Genomic DNA, 21243 nt, shown 5'->3' with positions numbered 1-21243 from the left:
CCTGCGTACCCTATTTTTATTGATTTATATTAATGAATGGCTTATCCAGTGAGTAAGACTTGGCTGACAACATAATTCAGCTTAAAACAACAGATGATAGTTGGGCAGGTCCTGCCACTCAGTGTGCTGCAACAGGGAGCCCCGTTGTATGTTTAGCCTGTGTATGATTAACCGGGAACTGTTAGCAGCCTGGTTCTCCTTCTGTACATTAAAGACAACGAGGGATGGGGGGGAGAGAGAAAACATGTGGGCAGCAGCTGAACGTATGGCCAAGCATGAGTTCTGAGCAGAGCTTCTGTCTAGAACAGTCGCAACGACCTTAGCAGCCTCACATCCACTCCCAGGAAAGTTTTGGTGTCTTGTAAACTGTTAAGTGTCCCGCTGAGGTTGTGTCGAAGGAGGAGTTTGTTAAAGCTCTTTTTCGCTATCACAGCACACAGCATTCGGGGGGGCTGCTTCCACTCTTTGATATAGATATAGATATAGAAAAATCTTTGTTTTTTGGGTGTGTGTTACAATTCTCTAGTCACGGTTTACTTATGAAGTATAAGGATTCTGCCAAGCTCCGCTTTCCGAGAGCTCCCGCTCTCTGCAGATAGCTGCTCAGTAAGAGTGTTATCTGCCGTCCTCGGGGAACAGCGATGAAATATCACCATACTTGACACAGTTAGAAAGCTTTATACCGCGAGAGAGCTTTCCCGTGTAACCTTTAAAGCAGAGATTTAGGGCAGTATAGTTGGATTAGAAGGGGTGTCGTTTTTTAACTCTCTATTTGCCGACAGATATGATTTTTATGAATTAAGTTACTATTCTTTGTTTTCTCGTTTAGAGCGTATTTGCTCACTCAGATTATTCGGGGGAAATAAAGCAGTAGTAGGTGCTTGGAAACTAAAACAAAGACTGGAAGACACTTGGCTTCCAGAATAGAGAATAGGTGAAGCCCTGACATTGGGCAGTTGAACGGCAGGGGGACCTGCGCTTGCAAGGAGACCCCACTCTTGTTCCGAATTTGAATCATGCCCTGAGCACCAGAGGTGGAATCAGTACCACGGCATGTGACGAGTCCTTTAGTTTTAATACAGCCCCCAATTTTTGCCTGAGAAGTTGTTTTGCGGGGAAGCAGATTGGAAGGCACGTGGTAGTTAGACACGGTATCCTGCCTAGCGCTAGTCTGATTTCTACAGCCTAGGAAGTTTTCGCACGTTCCTCTTTTGTTTGCCGAATTTACTTTTTGTATCTAAAACTCATACATCAAAAGAGCCCCGTCAAGTAATCATTCCAGTAAAGGGTCATTATCCAGTTCTGCTTTAGCTTTCTTGCCTATGTGATGTACACCTAGTCCTCCTAACCGAAGATACCCGATGTACAAAACCAGTGCAGACGATTTCACCATTTCCTCTGACTTATAATAAGTTTTTTCCGTGCTTCTGTGTTTCATGTATTCGTAAGGTTAGACAGGCTCGACGGTGAATATTCTGCGAGCCTTAATCGCATTCTCTAATTCGGTTACATAACAATTAAGTGAATTAAACTAAAAAATGCCTGGAAATTTGTTTCTCGGATGTCAGCTGTGACTCAAACCAGAGTTCCTGCAATGGCCTAATTCCAGGAAATTTTCCCTTGTTACTACATAACTGGAGGTCGAAGAAGCAGTTCTGTTCTGGAATGGCATGATGAGCATTAATAGCTCTTCTTCACCTAACTCCTCGTGAAGTTTTTCCTCTTAAATGCTCGACTTGGAGTTTACAAGGTGTCGCACTGTAGGCTAGTGATGATAAACAGAGGCTTAAATAAAGTGCTTCGAACGATTGGTAAATGGCATTTTTGTAAGTTCGGGTAGCGGAAGGGGTCTGTGGACGAACACAGGGTAAAAGTTTAAGGGAGGATACTCCTAACTTTGAAAGACGAGTTATCTGTGTGGTAGCTTGTGACTTTGGCAACGTTAGACTATTCGTTTATTTTGTAAACGCACACGTAGAACTGAAGCTGCACTTGCAAAGGTTATTCATGAACAGGTTCTTTGTCCAGCCAATTCCCTGGAAAAGTTTTACAACAATCAGCTGGCAAAAAGCATGCAGTTGTGTGTTTCAAGAAAACGTGAAACCTCAAGATGTACATGTGGCGAGAGCGCCACCTACACGCTAAAGCGCTGACATTCTTGGCTTGTGATGGCTTGATATAAAAGGAGTTCCCCTGCGTTTAGCTTAAGAAACCGAGTACAGGAATGAATGTCAAACATGGATATTCTTGGTCTATGTTGGGAAAAAATCAGGTACCTCCTGATATAAGAAGCATGCTTTTGCTACGACCTTGTTCCTAATCTCAGTCACAAGGCATGTATGTGGCTAGTAGAGAATTAGACTGGACAAAGCACTAACAAATGTTTTGTGGAGCTCAATTCTGCGCTGTGTGGATGAGGTTACACAGCAGGCCCTGTCTAGATGTGACACCTTTCCTGAAAGAGCTGTCTATCTTCTATAGCTCCCATAGACTAGGGTGACCAGAGGTCCCGATAAAATCTTTGGTCAGGACACAATTAGTCCTGATATTTCACGGTACACTCAGCTAAGTGACTTGCCCAACGTTATAGATGAAGTCAATGGCAGATCTGGGAACTGAACCTACCTTTCTTAAGGTATGTCTAACCTGCAATTAAACACACACAGCGACTCTGGCTCATGGGGCCTGGGCTAAGGTACTGTTTAACTGCAGTGTAGACATTTGGCCTCATATTGGAGCCTGAGCTCTGGGACCATCCCCACTCAGGGCGTCCCAGGACCCTGGCTCTAGCCCAAGTCTCAACATCTATACTGCAATTAAACAGCCCCACAAGCCCGAGTCAGTTGACTTGGGCCAGCCGTGGGTGTTCGATTGTAGTGTAGATGTACCCTTATACTGCAGACTCCTTATGGCAACATGCAGAATACATACTCTGTGCACACGGCTAGAATAGGTATAAGTAGCAGTGTAGATGGTGAGGCACTGCTTAGGCAAGTAAAGACATGCTAACACCCTCTTTCCAGATTGGATTATCTTTCCTCTCCAAAGATGACCCCATGCCACCCTCTATTTCCTCCTGTGAAACCAGGCTAAGTGGTGCAGAAGGGGATTATGTCACTTCCATAGCATGCTTCCTCTTTTCCTCTTGGCCCTCTCTCCCCCTGCCACAGAGGTCTCTCTTTAGGGTAGATATCTTCAGGATGAGCAAGGAGGAGGCTGGGGTGGCAAGTCGAGTTCCCTACCAGACTCCTCTCCTTCAAAATCTGCTGGGGAAGCCACCACAAATGACTACTTCTTCTTCTGTGTTTTGGAATCTCCTCTTGGAATAATAATAATATTATTGTGTTGTATTTCCATATTGCCAACACTTGGGTAGGCACAAGCCATGCATACAAGAAAACATGACTGCCTAAGGAGACATAGGAGAGACAAGCAGTCCCTACACGAATGCTGGTTGCCGCTTGCTGATCCCCTGAGATCTAGGTGGATCCAGAGGCTTGGGGCATTTTCCACTGATGGGAAAAGAAAACCCACCAGGAAACAATATGAGATAACAATTGTGGAGTTTCCACTAAGAACTGGGCACAGATAATTTTCAGGAAGATAAGAAGGACATAAGAATGGACATACTGTGTCAGACCAATGGTCCATCTAGCCCAGTATCCTGTCTTCTGATAGTGGCCAATGCCAGGTGCTTCAGAGGGAATGAACAGAACAGGAATCATCAAATGATCCATCCTCTGCCACCCAAGATAGTATTTTGCGGCTGACATCCCATGAAATGTCAGAGTTTTCAACAGGAATATCTCTGCATAGTACTCCACTTCTACGTTCACTCAACAAAGAGCCCACATTAACTAGGGTCCTTTGGTTTATTTTTATTCCTCTTACCTAACTACATCTTACCTTCTTTTAGGCAAGCAAAAGAATAAGAATATAGCTGTCCAAAAGTATTTGAAGGGTGTAATCACCAAATAATTCAAAAATTTATTTTGGGTTCTAGAGTGTGCTGTAACTAGTAGTGAGATGAAATTAAATTAAGGAAAGTTTAGTTTGAATATCAGAAAAAGTTTCTCAAAAATGGAATTGTAGAACACTGAATAATGGCAGAAACACTGTCATTTGAGATATTGCAGGAAAGACTGCAGAATTTGGAAAAATTTGCAGGAAAAGTGGGGTGTGTGTTCGTATACATAGGTGTTTATGTACACATAGCATACTCAACCATATACTGTGAACTAAAATGGCCACAAACTTTCTGGAGGAGAGCTGGAGATTTGTTGGCTGGCTATGAATTTCTGGCTAACATAACTTTTGTGTATAAGGCTATTTATTATGTCTGAAATGTGCTGAAACTGATGTATTAAAAAAAATTCTTAGGTAAAAACTCTTCAGCTGCTGAAAATCAGTATGGTTTCATTGAAGTCACCATCAGTGCTTACCAGGTTTATCACCTCTTCATATCAAGTAAGTGAAATTAAATTGGCAGAAATGACAAATGACTTTATCATAGTCTTGGTTTTTTAAACAACTGTATAAAAAGACAATGGTTTCAGTGGCTTGCATGCTCTGAAAGAAAAGTAAAATGTCTAGCACAGAGGTCGGCAACCTTTCAGAAGTGGTGTGCCGAGTCTTCATTTATTCACTCTAATTTAAGGTATCGCGTGCCGGTAATACATTTTAACATTTTTAGAAGGTCTCTTTCTATAAGTCTATAATATATAACTAAACTATTGTTGTGTGTAAAGTAAATAAGGTTTTTAAAATGTTTAAGAAGCTTCATTTAAAATTAAATTAAAATGCAGAGCCATCCTGGACCGGTGGCCAGGACCCGGGCAGTGTGAGTGTCACTGAAAATCAGCTCACGTGCCGCCTTCGACACGTGTGCCATAGGTTGCCTACCCCTGGTCTAGCACATCACAAGCCCTGCCTCAGGAAGTACTGTGCTGTGCTGTCATCTCTTGCATGTTATAGGTTGTGTTCCAATGGACCTGTTTAGAATCTCCACTCTTCATACTGTGCCCTTGCTTTTTGTTCCAGGAGCTTCTAGGAACTTGTCCATTTGAGCTGGTTCATGGGTGTCACTTTCCAGCAGCAGCTAGAGCAGCATTTTCAGCATACTGTATCTCTACAAGAGAAGCACCAGAAAAGATGTCAATGACTTATAAAATACCAGTAAAAATACAAGCAGGCACATGCTAACCTCCCCCAAACCATCCATCGACATAACATGAATTCCAGACATGGGTGTTGAGATAGTGAGGAGGGAGTAGGACCCTGCAGGTGCCCCCATCCCTCTTTCCACACATGTGGTAGTACAAGTGTGTGTGTGTGTGTGTGTATGTAAGATGGGTTAGGGAGGAGAATAAGGGATCTTGAAGTGACAATGCTATAAAAACCTCTGCTCCCACCGCTGAGACCTTTGCACAGTGGCTTTGTGTGTATTCACACTAGGACAGTTTTCAAAATCTGTGCAGGACTCAGATTATATGCCCAAGAGTTCCCAGTCATGCTCCCACATTAAGAAAGGCTGATGTGCTGTTAACCTATGCTACTGCACCATTAATGTGTCGCAATTGCTGGTGCATACCTAATCTGTCAGTGTATAATATTCCAGGTAAAAGGCGTATAAATGCAGGTGAGTGGCTGCTTCCAGTGGTGTCCCCAGTGCTCTCCCCCTAATTTCTTGCTATCATCCCCCTCAAAGCAAACCATCACTGCTTGTACCTCAGCACCTTGTTCCCACTGGCCACCCCTCCACTCCTCACCCCAACGTCCTCTCTCTCCCTCCCTCCCACTACTGCTCCAAAACTCTGTGTCACTTTTGTTTGAACGCCTCCTTTACTTTGACCTAAACATACCCTGTACAACAGTGTGATTAGGTGGAACGTGCCTGTTCCTGAGACCACAGTCACTACCACAACTATTTGCTCATGCCCATGTTTTGATGAGCACATTGTTCACGTAACCACCACCACTCCCCCTTTGAATATCATACGTACACGCACTCACACACTGCTTGAACCCCACGTGGAGATGGGCAATCAGATAACCTTTTGAAAACATGTCACAAACATACTGGCTTTAATGCTTCTACTTTTCTTTCAGAACTATCTCTTCTGCTAACTACTTTAGCCTAACTTGATTCCATTTGTCTCAATAACTGGAAAGGGAGGCAGTGGTAACACAGAGCTAAGTATGATGGCCACACTGATAAAGGTCATATTTCTCCCAATTTGAGGGTTATAATCTTCAGCCTCCAGCAAAGAAGTGATAATTTCATCAGTAGAAGTATGTGTTGCTTCCTCCTGCAGTTGCCCTGGTGCTTCCATTCTTCTGGTTAGATCAATAGCATGTGCCTTTAACATGCTACAGCATGTAATCTCAGTTACCTGTTTATTTTTCTGTGAAAACAAAACACAGTCTTGTTTTCTTCCTGCACTTTTAAAGTATTCAAAGCAAGTTAAGCTGTATGACTATCATATATTCAAGCTCTTGTGGGAAGATGCTTTGGGACTTTGAAGAAACCATATAAACAAGCATATGTTTTGAACCAGATATTCAGAAGTGGCTTTCAAATTTTCATGTCTCCATTTTCCCATGCTTTCTCTGTAGTCCCTCAGGACAGATTCTGCCCTAGGCTGTGGCCCTTTTGCAGGACTCTGGTTGTATAAAAGGGACACAAAGGGGACAGAACTGTTATGTAGGTTTCCCTGCTCAGAGTAAAATCAATGTAGCAGCTCTACACTGGGCCCCTCCCAGCTGCAAACCCAGGGGTTGTATGGGGATAGTAGACGGAAGGGGTCAGAGACGACATGGCTGGAGCACACTGGGCTCCAGTTATTCAACGTTGACCTCAAGGCCCATGGATGGCTGCTACAATCCAGAGCAAATTCAAGGAGCGCTAAGGGCCATGATGGCTTCTGTCCAGGTACAGATTTTGGAATGCACAAAAGTGGCTTGAGGACACGTTTACCCTTCTCCCTTCTTCCTGTACCCATTGCAGGAAAGGCATAGCCGAGAAATTGCCCCATTGGCTCATTCGCTTTTGCATGCACAGAATTTTGGATGTGGGTGCACAAACTGTATTTCTGTGAGAAAACTGGGTGTTTATCTGATTTGCATGTACTATTTTCAGGGCATACAGAACCCCCAGCCCCCATCCACTGTACATGTGGCCAAGGTCTTTCTATACACCCTAAGGAGCACCTCTGCTATGGCGCTGGTTGGAATCTAGCAGTGGTACCAATTCAGATGTTTCTTGGGGGAAGGGATTCTGGATTCCCATGGGTAGAGACCCCATTCCAGCACTGGCTCGTCTTTCCCCCTGACAATCAACCTTCTCTCTTACTCACACAATGCATGAGCTGATGCCACTGATAACTCAACTCCTGGTGGACTCCCCTGTGCTCTGCCATACAAAAATAGACTCCCCATGTGCCAGGTCACAACACCCTTTGGCCCAGCTACCCCTCCATCCCACATTTCCTGTTGACTAAACTCCACAAGCCAACAATTTCAAAGTGATTGTGGAAATTAACTAAAAGATGCTTCAGTCTCAAGCAAATTACTCCTATTGTTTTCATTTTAAATCAGCCTAAAGATGTTTTCTAAAATTGCATGCATGTATAAAGAGTGCAGAGGACATAGTCTGATGTGCTGATGAAGCTTTCTATGTACCTTAAACTACCCCTATTGTACACTACTCTGGCTGAGAAAAAAACAATCAACATAATTAATTCACTTAAATAAACTACAGAGAAGAAATCATCAATCTGTTAGTTTCTTCTTTAATACATTTCAGTTTTGATCTTATTTTTAAAATTAATTGTGAAACCATTTCTACAGTGATCATGAACAAGAGAGATACAGTTCTAATACAGTGTTAGTTCAACTCCACAAGTCACTGGAACAAACAAACAATAAAACCCTACATCTAGTTTAATTTGCTTCTTGGCTGATAAATCAATGGCTCATTATCCTTTTTTTCCCCACATAAAGCATTAAAAAATGTTCCAGTGAACATGGCACTGCAATCAATGTATTCCACGTTATTAACTCCACATAAATAAACTTACGCCTAATTGGATTCCTAACAATTTTGGAAGGAGGATGAGAGAAGTAAAAGATAGACTCAGTTGCAACAGACAAAAAGAGAGATTAATCGACACAGCAATAATTATGACAACTATCACATGTACATCATTGTACGCCCTGGTTTCTTAAGTGAGGAAGTGCAAAAGAATTAAAGGGTCTTTAACAGACACTAATGAAACATTCAGTACAGAAGGGATACACATTAAATGCAGTGTTTCCTCTTCTGAGGGAGGAACATTCTAAAATTTTGTTAACTACTCTTTAGACATGAGCTGAACAGCAAGCCTTAGATTTTGGATACCTTCAAACTTAGGAAGGTCCAGGTTGTAATTGCACTGAAGCTTGATTTCAAATTTCATTGATCCAGATCTGATCTTAGGGATCCAGATGAATGATCCAGCTACATCAGTAGCTGTACTTGTGCTATTCCCTTCTTCCAGAATGTAGCTAAGATATTTTTAAGGCACTGGATTGATCCCAGGGCCATAGCTAAGCACAAGAAATAGAAGCAACTGCAAGGGGATCCATGATTAGAAGGACCCTATGCAACTCAGTAGCAGACCTGAACACCCCAATCCAGCAGCAAGGCCAAAGGCAGATGATTCTAATTGTCCAATCTTGCCAGAAGTGGGACCTGAAAAGGAGAAAACTCATGACCTGATCTACTACTGCTTGCAATTTGGAATCTTGTAAATTATAAGGCAGACCCTGGTGGCTTCCTGTAGGAGAAAGGTAAGTTGGCACCAGAGTGAGAAACTATTATTATCAGCAACTTTTGTATGTCACCATGTCAATAGATAAGTTATTTGGCAAATCAAAGTATTATGACACTTGGGAAGCTCTACAGGTAGGTGCATGTGCAAACTCAGAGATCATGCATTACAGTTTCTTGTTGAAAAGGAGAGGAAAGTTCAAAAGGCAGGGAAAAGATTATTACCTGTCAAACTTGAAACCGGTTGATGGGGAATGATATCATCGAAATTCTGGCTGTCTATCCTTCAATAAGAACACTAGGCACAGAGGACTCAGACCCAGAAATTACACAAGTGTAAATGTAGCCATTCTTACACCTAAGGGATTATAGAATATGTGCTAAAATTGTGGCAAGAGTATAAATTACCTCTGGATTCAATCTAAATTAACACCTGGTACCTTCACCTGGCAATCTCCAGGAAACAAACAAATATTACTTAATGCAGAGCTTCTGCAGAAGTAGCAAAACACTGTAGGCAACCAGATTGAGATTTAGACACAAGGTTGCCTATTCATTAGATAAGGGTGAGGAGGACAAGGAACTTGGGTCAGTGGTTAGATAGGATTATAGCAAGTGAAATAGAAATAAACTACAATAAATGCACTCCATTTGTCCCTCCCACAAGCTATAATCACAGATACTTCTGCACACTAGTGATGGTGAATAACAGAGTAACCTACACTGTGTTTGCTGGTTATGCTGTTGGATTCCTCAGGTTGTTATAATGCAACAAAATGAAGGAGATGAGTTTAGTGGGGGTTTCTCATGCTCAGTTATAACTGGCTTTTCTGCCTTTTGCACAATTCATAGGAACATGTCTGTTGCAGGGCATGTCTGCTTTGTAGTGCCCCCTCCTAACCTAATGTGGCACTGCAGGCACTCTCTGCATCTGTTTCTCTTTTCTCCAGACCCACTCAGCACAATCCAAAAGGGCATAAGACAAAATTCTGCTGTCGGGGTTCTACTTTATTAAATACAAATACACTTGAAATAAAGTCTCTCCCCTTGGTATCAGAGGTTGCACAGCCCTTCTGCTTAGGGCCTGAGTTCCTCTGAGAGCTCCACTCCCTTAGGAGAGCTTCTCTGTCTGTGCCCACCTCCCTGTAACTGAGCCCTGATGGCCTTTTAATTGGTCGAGGTGCTCATTATTTAATTACAGAGCTGACCCATGCCTGCCAATAGTGGAAGGGGGGGCGAGTGAGGGCAGCCCTCTTCAGCAGTGTTACTGAGCATGCTCAGTCCATGTAAGCATGCTCAGTTCAAGCCAAGCTGCAAATCAGGGAGAGGAGGAGGGGAAGGAGGGGGAGGGTCGACCCTGCCCACCTCCCATGAATCCCCACTGTTTAATTAACTATCTAGATGGGCATGTTCCCTTTAAATTAGCTCATCAATCATAGCCTGGACTTGGACTCCCTTTAAAGGGACCAGCAACCCGTGACAACGCCACTCTGGTGTCCAGGTTTTCTGGTGCTGTTAGTCACTGCTGAGGCCTCACGTTGCTAGAGTCAGTTCAGCGCTGTGCTGTGCAGTCTCCGTGGCAGATCAGGTGGTGAAAGTAGCCTGTTTGTGCTGGAACTGGCATTGTGCAGCTTTGCTCTCCAACTTCCCTCAGTAACTTCAGGACGCCCAGCTGAGAAGCGTCTCTCCCAAATGGACACCCAGGAATGACCTTGTTCCCCTCCCTGATGCCGTGCCTTCCCCTGGCAGAGGCCTCTAGCAGTGAGAGGCAATGACCCTAAAAAAGTTTCATAGAGCCATTATTGCTGTCAGTCCCCATGTCACTGATACATATAGGTGCCATCCAGAGGTTTGAGATGATGTGGCATTCAGAAGAAACCAGGTTTAAATAAACAACTGAACCTACATTGCCTCTGACGAGATTCTGATTCAGGAGTTCTCCTCTTTGATCTTATATCACACTAAATGCCTTACAAATACTGCAGTGAAGTAAAGGTCCTCTTCAAGGTCAAGCAGGACATTGATTACTGATTAGTCACTAAGAGCTCATTCGTGAGCCCTCTTACATGCCTACACAGTGGGTGTAAGGAGTCCCTTTATGTCCATCAACAGGCAATCCATGGTGGAGGTACCATGCTTCTTTCATACCTAAACAAGAACAAAAGATGAGTAGAGAGGCCTGGTAGTGTAGCCATTAATTTAACACTCAAGTATGACATTGCACTCTATATGATTTTATGAAAGTATGCTGATGAGTATGAATATAATGTACTGTGGAATATGCTTCATGCAAAAGGTCTCTTGTAAGGTATCTTTACAAAGCTTATAATCTACTGAGTGTGGTCATCCTATTTGTATAAATATACCACTCTTGTATCTGAAACTAGAAATATAAAATATAACTCTGAGGGCCTATTGTAATTATGCAAAGTGTGGGCCATTAATGATGGTTTGGAATCTTGATGGCTCCCATTAACCAGGACAATTGTCTGTAGATGGCTCTGTTTTACTTGTAAGTCTTCCTGTATACGTGTGTGCTGGCAAGTGGATAATGAAGTCTTACAGTGACATGTGATCATGTCACCTGAACTGGAATCCATCTTTAACCTGGTGCTTTTCCACTGAGAAGGAGGGGTGGGAACCCAGAGGGACAAAGGATTCCCACCTTATGCAAAAGATATATAAGTGGGTGGAAAAGAACAATGGGGGAGCCATCATGAGAAATCCCCTAGCTACCACCTGAGCTGGAACAAGGGCTGTACCAGGGGAAAGGATTGTGCCCAGACTAGGAAGGCATCCAGTCTGTGAAAGAAACTTATTGAAACATCTCTGAGGGTGATATTTTATCTGCATTCAGTTTTATTATGTGTTAGGCTTAGATTTGTGTGGTTTATTTTATTTTACTTGGTAATTCACTTTGTTCTGTCTGTTACTACTTGGAACCACTTAAATCCTACTTTCTGTATTTAATAAAATCACTTTTTACTTATTAATTAATCCAGAGTATGTATTAATACCTTGGGGGGGCAGCTGTGCATATCTCTTTATCAGTGTTATAGAGGGCAAACAATTTATGAGTTTACCCTGTATAAGCTTTATACAGGGTAAAACTGATTTATTTGGGGTTTGGACCCCATTGGGAGTTGGGCATCTGAGTGTTGAAGACAGGAACACTTCTTAAGTTGCTTTCAGTTAAGTCTGCAGTTTTGGGGCACGTGGTTCAGACCCTGGGTCTGTGTTGGACCAGACTGGCATGTCTGGCTCAACAAGACAGGGTGCTGGAGTCCCAAGCTGGCAGGGAAAGCAAGGGCAGAAGTAGTCTTGGCACATCAGTTGGCAGCCCCAAGGGGGTTTCTGTGATCCAACCCATCACAGCAAGAAGCATTTTAACAAGCAACATTCAGTAGTTAGGGCACAAATTATGCTCCTAAACTTAATCACTGGAATTACATGGTTTAAGAAATTAGGCTCTGAGTCAGCAAAGGACGTTAGCCCATGAGTAGTCCCACAGAAGTCAATAATAGAGCAAATCCTAATCCAGTCAACCATCAATGTGACTATTCACAGGCTTAAAATTAAGCATGTGCCTAAATGCTTTGCTGGACACACAATTTTCCACACCTTAGTCATCAACCATGCGGTTAACATGCACTATTTGCAAATCTATCCCCAGTGCAGTAATATTTAAAGACCCATATTACTTTTCTTTTCTTTTGGTATCTATGCTATAGCTGACCCTGAAAGGAGAATGGATTTGCCATCCAGATGTAAATTAACCATGGCTAAACAGCTAGCCTGAAAAGTTTCCTCCATCATTGATTTAGTCTGAGTTCACTGTCAAGAAATAAAATAAAATAAATGAATATACGTATAGATATGTAATATCTACACTCCGTTTCTTTTGTACATCTTTTGTAAATGCGGACAGTAGCATTTAAATCAACTGGCAGTTCAATGTTATCCAGGAGCTCTGGAGGAAGCAAGAGCACCTATTTATATCTCTTGTGATCCCAGTAAATTCATCTAAATGCACTCGATGACATCAAGGACTATGAGTTGTGTGACATCCTCACTTCACCAGTAAATTTATCAAGCAATATGTGGCCCTTGTGAATTGTTTTCAGACATGGATTTGTTATTGCCCTGGTGATTGACATCCCTGTCACTGTACTTTAAGACTTCACACAAATACCTGTAGACCAAAAAACACAGATTGAGAGAGAGAAAATATTTAACAGGCCGTGTGAGTGGAAATGCTGTTTAACCCTTTATGGAAGAAAATAAAATGAGCGCATTTTATGCACTAGTCACAGACCAGAACTGAGTTCATTTGCAGTTAACAAGAGATGTACCATGCTCCTCATATCACTCACAGACTTATGCCTTCTTGAGCCTACTTAAACTGCAAGTGGCTCTGCCAGTTCAAATTCACTGACTGCCTGAACTAATAATGATGCTCCCAAGCTGCAAGGATGCAGAGCAGTGATCAAACTCTGGAAGGATAGCACACAGCTTATTTGATGCTTGATGACTGCCCACCCTTACTCCCTGCCTCCCTCCCTGACTGTGATTCCATGGAGATCAGGATCTTCAGATGCCAAGTGAAGATCCTCTTACCTCCTTCTGGACCTCTGTGGATTCGGATTGTAGAATGGTAGAGTAAATTTTTAGTACCCCTATTGTACTAGCTTGACCATTTTCAAATCAGTCAGGTTCACATACAGCTACCCTCAGTGGGTACATCTACACAGTGAGCGGCAGGGAGTGGGGTGGGCTTCCGAGCCTGTCAAGGCTGATTCCCCACTCTGGCACTTTGTGTAGAAGGTGCGGTCCCGCAAGGATTCTAAAAATTAATATGGGCCACTCCAGGCTTGTATTAAAATCCCAAGGTTACAGCTTCTCTCTGACCTTGGATGGGTAGATGCTGCCACCACCCAAATGCAAAAATCCCCTTTGAACCCAGGAAGGCACACGTGGGAATTCCTCCCTGTGGGGTACCCTCAAGCCCTTTCACCCCCGCACCAGGAAAGAGCTGAGGAAATCAAAGGAAATCAGCTGTTGCCACCAGCTAATTAAACTACATATGTACAAACCTTTTAGGACACAAAAACCCATTCCTGTTCTTAAAAAAGGTAAATTTTATTAAAAACAAAAAGAAAGAAACTACATCTAAAAACTCAGACTATTGCTAGATTTTAAAAAGAACCACTTATAAGGATTAAGCATTAAAATAACTTTCTTGTGGTCCAGCTTAAAGGTTACAAGCAAACAAAAGCACCTGGGGTTAGCACAGAGGAATCCACAAGCCTTACAGAAATAAAAGAGATAAACCTAATCATATCTTCCTAGACATTTCCTGAGCTACTTACATATCTGGGGTTTCAAATAAGTAGTTTCTAGGTATGATTTGATGATTTTTCATATCTGGCGCAAGCTTCTTAAAGCATTGCTGCTCTGTGTCTCCTCTCTGGAGAAAACAACAGCAACCAGACAAAGGGAAATTTTTTTCCTAATTCTAAAAAGTTCAAGCCCTCCCATTGGCTCTTACGATCAAGTGCCCACTCCCTTCCTTTTACCTCTGGGCTTTTTTAACCCTTTACAGGTAAAGCAAGTAAAGAACAGCTACTAACAGGGATTTTGTAGCTAACTGGCTGGCTGGGTGTCCATAAAAGGGAGCTACCCCTCCCTCTCTTCATTTATCACAGAGACCAAGTTACAATATCTACACAGCTATTTTTAGTCCAGTAGAGCAAGCCCTGCTAGCTTGAATCTGTCAACCCGAGCTTAGAGGCTTGCTGCTGAGGGCTGTGCAGGCATACCCATGGGACTAGGAGGCCTTAATGGTCTTTAGGATTTGGTGCAAATAAGTTAAAATTACAAAAAGAGAAACGTAAAGGAAGATGGTTGTGTGATGTTAGTAGAATCAAGGAATATGTGAATTTAATGCATAACAAGAAGCATTACTAAAATATTATGAATTTAATACAAATTATCAATATTTTTACTAATTGGTTTTTTTTATTCATGTTCTGTGAAGATATTGCAACATGAGACCTTTTTAATTCCAGTTAAACCAGTAGAGTGGTCCAATCAAAGGCCCTGAACCCACAATTCACTGTGTGTAGGCATACTACTGTTTCTGTAGAGAGCTTGAGGAGTCCTGTTTCAAAATAGTTTGTGATCATGTTATTAAAGGCTGTAAAATGAATGCTTGCCCTGACATCCTGCCATTTCTTAATTTTTGAGTGCTTGACTTTTCAACCTTTAACATATTAAGCTTTTTTTAAAAAGGCATTTGTAAAATTTACAAGGGTGCCTACATTACTAAGGAGCCTAAGTTCTATCTTCAAAAGTGACAGAAGCCAAATTCCCAGAGAAAGTCGATGGGACTTAGGATCCTAAGCCACTTGGGCACTTTTTGAAAAGTTTACCCAATATATATGTAAAACTATGTTTGGTCAGTGCACAGGGATTTCTGCAGGAGACATCTTGTTTTATTCAGGATGCTCATAAATATCTGAATGATGAATTATTATAATATGGATTTACCAGGATTTTGCAAGGCAATTCAAAGCTTTACAAAATGACTATCCATACCATTTTTATGACATGCGCCTAAAATCTTACAGAAAAAAAAAATACAGTGCTTCAATATTGGCAAACTAATTCATAAGGGTTTATCAAATAATGCAAGCCAATACATTTCACAAACTGATTCTTTGGTGTCACCTTTTCTATTGCTTGCCAAAGCAACAAAAGAATTAGGTCTCAGGAAGACCTCTGGATTTTTACCAACATTTTGACAGAATCCACAGAAGGAGGGATAGAAGTTCCTTACTGAACTGCCTGGTGTCATGAGAAATATCAGTTTTTAAATCACTCTAAAAATAGTCTCTATTAAACGGTATACTTGAAATTCTTTCCTTTTGCCCACAATGAAAATAGCATATGTTATGGATGATAATATTTAGTTTCCAGTGAATTCTGTGCTTTTGAGAACACTGACAATAGAAGTCCACAGAACACATGTAGCATGGGGAGAGAAAACTTCCTCACTCTGACTCACCAGTGTGCCTTAGCCCAGTTCTAGAAGGACCATATGCAGAGTTAAGGGAGTAACGTAGTCTTAAGGTGCCTCTAATCATTGATGGCTTCACTGATCTTATCCAAAAGGCTGTACATTATTGCCAACTGTGATTTTCACACCTATCCACCAGGAACAGATTGGGTATCATTCCCTTTTTTCCACATAAATCACCATCTGGCAATAACTTTGGGTAACTACAGACCTGAGTCTGGATAAATAAATGGAGATATCCTATCTCCTAGAACTGGAAGGGACCTTGAAAGGTCATTGAATCCAGCCCCCTGCCTTCACTAGCCGGACCAAGTACTGATTTTGCCCCAGATCCCTAAGTGGCCCCCTCAAGGATTGAATTTACAATCCCTGGGTTTAGGAGGCCAATGCTCAAACCACTGAGCTATCTCTCCCCCCCCAGTGGATTTGACCTAGTGGTCTAGATGTGAAAGGTTTGTCTAACTGCCAATAGTCTGAGCCATCCTACCCGCCCCCTCCGCCCCCCCCAGCCAAGCCTTACTTAAACCAAATGAAAAAAGAACAGGAGTACTTGTGGCACCTTAGAGACTAACAAATTTATTAGAGCATAAGCTTTCGTGGACTACAGCCCACTTCTTCGGACGCATATAGAGTGGAATAAATATTGAGGAGATATATTGCAAGGCAATTCAAAGAGATATATCTCCTCAATATTTATTCCACTCTATATGCATCCGAAGAAGTGGGCTGTAGTCCACGAAAGCTTATGCTCTAATAAATTTGTTAGTCTCTAAGGTGCCACAAGTACTCCTGTTCTTTTTGCGGATACAGACTAACACGGCTGCTACTCTGAAACCTGTCATTAAACCAAATGGCTACTTAGCACCAGTATTTCTATTGTTTAGTGTCCATAAGGGCAAAATCGGACTGTTTTTGCTGCTGAACAAAGAAAATCCTGTTTTCAGTGCCTGTTGCCATTTCATCATGTCTGTACAAACAGAAGACATAAAACTGGCTTACAGCAGTACCTCAGCAGAGTCTGTTTCATGCTTGTCATACGTCTGCCACCATCATATAGCAGCAAGTGGCAATGTAACCAGCATCAAACCTTTCCAGATGAGGTACAAGGAGGAGTGTGCTCAGTGAACCTGCTGAACCTTTGTAAGCGATTTGTTACTATTCCTTAATTTCTGCTTGCACTGGACTGGTTAGTGGCCCATAGAACATTGTGAGCTCTCATTCAAGCTGTTTACTTAGACTATATGCTTTTTGGGGCAGGGATGGTCTTTAATTAGGGTGACCAGATGTCCCAATTTTATAGGGACAGTCCCGATATTTGGGGCTTTTTCTTACATAGATGCCTATTACCCCCCCACACACCTCCCATCCTGATTTTTCACACTTGCTATCTGGTTACCCTAGATCTTTTCCTTCTGTGTGTGTATAACACCTAGCACAATGGGGCCACCATCCTTGACTATCACTGCTGGTGGTATTATAAATAGTCAATGGATGAAGTAATAAATCCTAGATTTTAGAGAGACTAGGGAGACAGTAGATGAGGGAGAGAATACTGAGGGGATGATGGAATGAGGATGGGATGGGGGAATGATTCTCAGTGTGCTGTGGAAAACTTTCCCCCTCCTGTTGCTCTCTGAGGTTCAAGAAAAGCTGCTGGCAGCCCCTTCCAGTCCTGAGGTTTAATCATCCTACTGGATGAAAAGTACTACAGAAATACAAGTCTATGTTGTTATTACACCGAATTGTAGCCCACATGTAATTAGGATTTTGTCCTTATCACCATTTTTTAAAAAGGTAAATAGGCACGGAAGTCAGCCCCTCTGCAAATCAGGTCACTTTTGTCAAGGTGCCAAAAAAAAAAAAAAAGATTTGGGTGCCTAATATTAGGCACCTACGTTTGAAAAGGTTGGACAAAGTTGATTTATGGTCCTCCTGTCTGTAAAGTACATCAACACTCTTTTCTTTAATCTGTTTTGGGCATGGTAGAGGTACATTTCCTATTAGTGTTTTCTTTCTTTTCTCCAGAAGCTGCAGTGCATCACAGACATGGTCTAATTTTATAAAGTACCTATAGGTCAGGGATCTGGCATCTGTCATTTCGTTTCTGAGTGGACATTTCCAGTAAATGTAGTTTTCAGTTTACACTTAAGATGAGATGTCAAGATGACTAAAAAACTTCATGATAAATTGCAAGTGAACTTTAAAAATTTGATTTGGCAAAGACATGCCATGTTCAGAGACGTAGTATTATAATCCAGTAGATGTCTGAATAAGCAATCAGAAATTCTTCAGTAAAGAAAAGTCAAGGAATATAGTGGAAACCACTTGTGTTAATACCTTGGAATGGCATTAATCTGTTCTCTGCATGAAACATGGGCAATAGTTTATGTGTGTGATTTAAGGTATGGACAATGTTTCATTTTAAGAAGAGAAGAGGAAACATTGTTTAGTGCTTAAAAAGTGCAGGACTGGGTGTCAAGATAGCTGAGTTCTGGTCATAGCTCTGCCAATGACTTCTTGTGTGACTGTGGGCAAGTCTCTTAATCTCTCTGTGCTTCACTTGGTGTAAGTAATGATTACCTACTGTCCAGAATTGTTATGAGGCTTATTAATTCATTATTTGAGGGTGCATTGAGATCTCCCTGTGGAAAATGCTGTTGTATAAGGTCAGTACAATATCTCTGAAAAGAATGACCCCCTCAAAAAGCCTTCCTGCAGCATGACAGAAGGTGAAAAGCACTAATAATTTCACCTGCTAAACAAATAGAATGCATTTTTTTAAATCATAAAACACCTCATTAAACATTGACTTGATAGAGACTACTCGTGCTTAACTGTATGCTTACCCACTTTCCTGGATCAAGAACATACTGCTCAAAACCCTGCCAGTTTGAACCCCTTTGAGCATATTTCTTAGAAAGATATCCAATCCTGATTTAAAGACTTAAGGTGACAGAGAATCTACCACATCCTGTGGTTCCAGTTGTTAAATACTCTCACTGTTAAACATTTGAGCCTTGTTTCCTATTAGAATTTTTCTAGTATCAGCTTCTAGCCATTAGATCTTATTATCATAGAACAAATGCTGAACTTGACATTATTTATATAACTTTTCCAGCTCTTTGTCTGCTTTCTACAGCAAGGGTTTTACATATAAATTAGTTCTTTCACATGTAAAATGTAGCTTAAGGAAAATCATGCAGTACAGATTATAATTTCTACCTTTATTTCACATTTCAAAGTCTCCACAATGCTTACAAAATATTCATATCCATTATTGTTTAAGCTGTTAGTTAAGCAACTGACCTCCAAATTGGTTATGCACAAAATATTTCATATTTTTAACTTCCCTAATCCAGGGAATGTAAAACAGTTTTTGTGTCCAATGCAGTTTTCAAGAGAGAAAAAAATACAGTACATTATAGCTTTTCTTCCTATATTACTTACTAAATATAGTGTAATACAAGGAATAATATATCATGTAAAGCTCTATTGCAAATCCTGCATTTATAACCCATAAGTACATATTCAGTTATTTTAAAATAATTTGTCTGTGAAGGAATGATCGTTTCTAACACCTTGGTTACACACTATGGATCAAATCCTCCTTGTTGTTCTCATTCAAGTAGACCTCTAAAGTCAATGGGCAAGGGGGGCAGGATTAGATGCAATTTTTCATGGGCATGTTGCAACAGATGACGTTGTCTGCAAGAGAGAGCTTAGACACTGTGTAAGCCTTTAGAGTACAGTGAAGCCTACTGAAAATCTAAATAAAAACAATAAGAGATCTAATACAATAATAGACGCCTCCTCTCATAAAAGAGTATCATTTTACATAGGAACATAAGAGCAGCCATACTGGATCAGATCAACGGTCCATCTGGCCCAATATTTTGACTCCAACAGTATCCAGTAGTATCAGAGCTTCAGGGAGTATGGACAGAACAGGGGACTTTAGAGCAATCCACCCCTGTCTTCCCCTCCTAGTTTCTGGCAGTCAAACATTTAGGGTGGCCCTAAGCATGGTGTTGCATCCATGACCATCTTGGCAAATAGCAATTGATGGACCAGTTGACCATGAATTAAGGTAATTATTTTCTGAACCCAGTAATACTTTTGGCTTCACAACATCCATAGCAATGAGTTCCACAAGTTAACTGAACATTGTGTGAAAAAGGACTTCCTCTTGTTTCATTAAACCTGTTGCCTATTAATTTCATTGGGTGAGTTCTGATTGCTGTATTATGGGAAAGGGTAAACAACACGTCTGTATTCACTATTTTAGGGCCATATCCTGGCATCACTGGAGTCAGATAGCATTTTCAGACATAGTAGTGTTCTTAGTTTACTATAAACCATACTTTCTGCAATAAAATGCTGTATGCAATCTGTATGGACAAAGTGCATCTCTAGCAATCAAGTTTAACTTCTTAAAATGAAAAAAATTGCTCATAAAAAGAACAAAAGCCAATCAGTCTGATACATTCAAATGAGTTTGCCTTTAAAGTTAGAGAGCTGGACAGGTTGTTTAGCATTAGTAGTAATGGTTGCAAAGAGAAAATAGCAGGGTTAGAGACTGCAGCGATAAGAGCAGTTATGGTTACTCTGGGCCCATTCATGAGAGGTGCTGAGCACTGCAATGCAATGCAATGCATTCCCTCAGCTGCCGCTGACCATGGAGGAAGTTTAAGGTGTTATCCACTTTGTCTGTTCCTGACAGCTGCTCCCATTAACTACCCCCATTAACTGTGATTGCAGGTCCTCAGTAGATGCACAGGATCAGGCCCTCTACGGATCAGGCCCACTGTAACTAATACCTCTTCCCCTAACCCTCCGTAAGAGCCAAAGAGTTCTTAATAAGCCAGGAATGATAGCGTTGCACAGCAGCAGGGCCAGATTAAGGCAGGGGCTCTAGGGGGTGCAGCCCAGGGCCCTGGCTCAAGGGGGACCCGCAAAAATAAATCACAGGAAGCAATCTCCGGGCCACTAAAAGGGGCGCTCAGGCAGGCTGCTGCCTGCCATACCCCACGCCACTCCCGGAAGCGGCTGGCTGCTGGCATGTCTCTGTGGCCCCTGGGGTGGGGGGGGGAGGCGGCTCCATTCACTGCCCCTGCCCCCAGCACTGTCCTCACAGCTCCCATTGGCTGGTTCCCAGACAATGGGAGCTACGGGGCGCGCAGAGACATGCTAGCAGCCAGCCCCTTCCGGGAGTGGCGTGGGGCTATGGCAGGCAGCCTGAGCCCTGCTGCACCGCTGGCCGGGAGCTGCCTGTGGCAAGCGCCTTCCGGCTGGAACCTGTACTTCGCACCCCCTCCTCCACCCCATCCCCCTGCCCCAGATCAGAATCCCCCTCCTG

The sequence above is a fragment of the Chrysemys picta genome, chromosome 3 (genome assembly GCF_011386835.1).
Source record: "Chrysemys picta bellii isolate R12L10 chromosome 3, ASM1138683v2, whole genome shotgun sequence".
Taxonomy (NCBI): Eukaryota; Metazoa; Chordata; order Testudines; family Emydidae; genus Chrysemys; species Chrysemys picta.
Note: the sequence above shows the minus strand (reverse complement) of the source record.